Here is a 3,619-nt window from a genome sequence, read left to right on the forward strand (position 1 = left end):
CAATTTTAATAAATTAAGAGAAAAATAATTAGTGAAAGTTTTGAGACAAAAAAGAAGCTTCAGCATGTAAAAACTTAGTGAATGTTCTGAGACAGAGAATTTTATGTTTTTAGACACAAAGAAGCTCCAGCATGCTTACTGCACTGCATGCTGCAGCAATGTAAAGGTGTGGCTGCAATGAAGGTGTGGCCATAGATATTATAGACTACGTAACCGGGATTGGAAACTAGGATTCCCTGGTGGACAACGTCCATGATTGAATTGGGCGTTAAATAGAATAAATTTGACCATGTGGCTTGCTTTTCATGCGGAAATAATGAATTTTTGGTTTTAAAGCAGTACTGTAGTCAAATACAATGCATGAATTAAAATGCTAACCCCCCAATTCCATGCACACAATATCACCCTATCATCACCCAAAAGGAGAAACCTCTGCTTGTTTTGTAAAAGCTGTAACAGGTACGACAGTGGACTGTTCGCAGAAACAGTATTTCAGATATTACTCCTCTCACATAGCAAATCAGTAAATGAAACTATGACAGTTCCATGCACAATGATTGTGGAAACATTTCCAATGATCTTGTTAGTCTATTTTTGCCCTTGTAATGGAGCAACAGGTACAAAAAGTTTTGAAAATTTGCAAGTAACAGAAATTTGAACAATATCACAGTATATTTGCAAAATAACAATGGTATCATTATTTTTTTCATTATAGTCATGTTACACAAACACTAAAGTATTGAAATATTATTAAAATAACAAAAAATCAACATTGGTTTAAATACAGTCTTCCTTTGAATGTCGTCGATGAGTAGCCATTTTTTGACTACACCCACCGAAATCCAATTACGGACCCTGTGTCAGCCGGTTTGTACCATAGTTTGTACTCAGAGGAGGTAGGACACGGTTGACCTTTGATTAATAATTGCAAAGTTCAATTGCATTCCATTGGTATCACGTGATGCAAAATGGCCAAATTCTTCCACTAGTACCACTTCTAACAATAATTTAGAGCATCAAGATAGAGTCAATGGGACTTTCATTAATTCACTAGAAACTATGATAGGTGCAGTAATTTTTAACATCTTAAACTAGCGAAGATTGATTTATCTGATGAAGTAAAGAAGAGAATCAAAGTTAAGATGCACTGTCTCTTTCTCCTTCTTATATTCATGTCTATAATCAAATAAGAAATATTCTCCATACAATGGTGATTTTAACAACTGTCAAGGGTCGTCATAGATCTCTCTAGTTTCTGCAGTAGTAGCTAGTTTTGTGATACAATCATCAGAAAGCTTCCATTTTTCATCACGTGATACCAATGGAATGCAATTGAACTTTGCAATTATTGCTCAAAGGTCAACCGTGTCCTACCTCCTCTGGTTTGTACTGGTTTAAATGGATCACGTGACCTAGTTTCCAATCCCGGTTACGTAGTCTATAATATCTATGGTGTGGCTCAATCAAGCCATGCTCCACCCGCACACACTGTAATGGTGGCACATGGCCCTAAGTGGTGAAGAAAGCTTTAGTTTTTCTCGATTTTTAAACAGTTTAGCATACATTTGTTAGGCTCTATTTGTTGCATACAAATGTATTTTGAGCCCCTGATGTTTAAAGACTCTGGCCGCTACTTCGGGAGAAGAGAGCCTCGTGTAAACCAGGGATATAATAGACTAACGTAACCGGGATTGGCAACGGGATCACGTGAGCGCATGATTTGTGTATAAAAACTTTTTGCAGTCTCTGTTATGATTTTCAAGATGGCGACTGCCAATGTCTGGAATATGAAGTTGCTCTTTTCTCTTTTAAAAATGTATTTAGCTTTATGAAAAATCTACTGCAAAGTTATAATGGCGGCTTCAAGGTTCTGATAGGTTATTGTAAATTAATATTTGTTTTAAATTGTTTAAATCTTCAATTTACGGCTAAAATTCCATTTGCGTACCTCTGTAGCCCAAATATTTGTTTCTATAAATGTGTTTTTGTCATGAAATGTTGCTACTTACTTTGTTACATTGTTTAGGCAGCTTCTCTTGTTTCTCCAGAGTGTTCTTCAGGAAATATTCAAGAAAAACCAGTTTGCCATGGTACGACTTTTGCGTACCTCTCAGGAGAATAGACTACATTCTATTGCTATGAAACTACAATAAAGAGACCCTTTACATGTTTTTACATTGTTTAAAGTTGTTTTTGAATTTTTCCTGTTGCTGGTTTTTTAGTTATAACAATTTACATTCAGCCATTTTGCCAAGATGCCATTGATTGCTGCCATTAATTTAATGAATAATAACAGTGTACGTGTCTGATAATTGATTTCCGGTCCGTAACCAATCCCGGTTACGTTAGTCTATTATATCCCTGTGTAAACTCACAAAAGTATGAAATTTTGGGCTACCATATCTTTAAAACGAAGATGATTGGAGCAATTCCTCTCATATTAATGAAAGATGAGGCTTTGCTTTATTGTTTTATCTGCCCAGTTGCTCTTTTGCTCTCACTATGAAAAAGTTGTCGGGGAACCGACCTACGTTTGGTGACTTTGCCAGCTTCTTACTCCACGGAAAAGAAAAATATAGCATTCCCAAGACGGCGAATAACTTTTTCAAGAGCCAGTATTGATTATAAGACTCTCGAGGACTAGACAAGAAAGCAGTGTCAGCTCAAAAGTGGAGGCCAAGCGAACACACACAGACAGGACGACTGCTTTACCCTCGCTTCCACGCCTACGCGTGGGCTCGGGTAACGAGTGCACTATAGCACATGCCCTCGCCACAACCAGTGAAGTGTAACACAACAAAAGTGAAACAGTAATGGTTTTTTCAAGAAAAATTAGAAAGAATGTTGCTGACTTTTTGTTCAGCTACCTTGCTGCTGCAGCAATTAAAGGTGTGGCTGGAATGAAAGGTGTGGCTCAGCTCAATCAAAAATATGCACCGCCCAGTTTAGTAAAATGGTGCCATGTGGCCTTACTGTGGACAGAAAGCTTTGGTTTTTCTAGGCATGCACACAGTTTTACACAGATTTGTTAGGCTCTACTTGTTTCATGCAATTCCTATATCCAGTTTCTTCAGTTTCGAGGCAGTAGCCACCTTCTCAGAGAGGAGCCGCTACGCTACAAAATGGCTGGTAAGTCACACTTAAGCTGTCATATCTCACAAACGAAGGAAAATCAAACAATTCCACACATAATTTTTGTTCTCCATGTTTTCCTTTACCTGTTGTTGCCTTCAAAGGTACCATAGCTTCAACTATGCCAAAGTTACTCGTAAACTTTTTCTGTTCTTAAACGCTGCCGACTTTTGCCACCTTGGAAAAGAACAAAAGAGTGTATTATAGAAAAAGAACAAGTTTTTCTGTACCTAATTGGCAAAAGAAATGCTCTGAAGAGCTTGACTAAAAAGTAGCATGAGCCAAAAAATCATCCATGATTGAAAATTTTGCTAACACACAAACACACACACTGACAGCACGAGCGCAGTACCCTCGCCTATACGCCTACGGCGTGGGCGAGGGCAATGACAGACACACACAACAACTACCTATACCTCGCGTAGGCGAGGCCAATAAATGGCATCCTTTGTCTTTCATTCTTTATCTCTTCTCACACGGGGATCCT

General features: G+C 38.0%; 2 long non-coding RNA genes across 2 annotated transcripts; one reads left to right on the forward strand and one right to left on the reverse strand.

The window, feature by feature from the left end:
• The first annotated feature begins 1,726 nt into the window (after positions 1–1,726).
• On the forward strand, positions 1,727–2,245 carry LOC109588635 (uncharacterized). Its single transcript, XR_002188276.1, has 2 exons — positions 1,727–1,883; positions 2,027–2,245. It is a non-coding gene; the product is annotated as an uncharacterized LOC109588635 (long non-coding RNA).
• A 553-nt stretch (positions 2,246–2,798) lies between these two features.
• LOC109588636 (uncharacterized) lies at positions 2,799–3,567 on the reverse strand. The gene is made up of 2 exons (XR_002188277.1): positions 3,363–3,567; positions 2,799–3,309 (listed from the first exon to the last, which is right to left on the reverse strand). It is a non-coding gene; the product is annotated as an uncharacterized LOC109588636 (long non-coding RNA).
• Between the last annotated feature and the right edge of the window lie 52 nt (positions 3,568–3,619).

The sequence above is a fragment of the Amphimedon queenslandica genome, unplaced genomic scaffold, assembly GCF_000090795.2.
Source record: "Amphimedon queenslandica unplaced genomic scaffold, v1.1 AMPQUscaffold_11966, whole genome shotgun sequence".
Taxonomy (NCBI): domain Eukaryota; kingdom Metazoa; phylum Porifera; class Demospongiae; order Haplosclerida; family Niphatidae; genus Amphimedon; species Amphimedon queenslandica.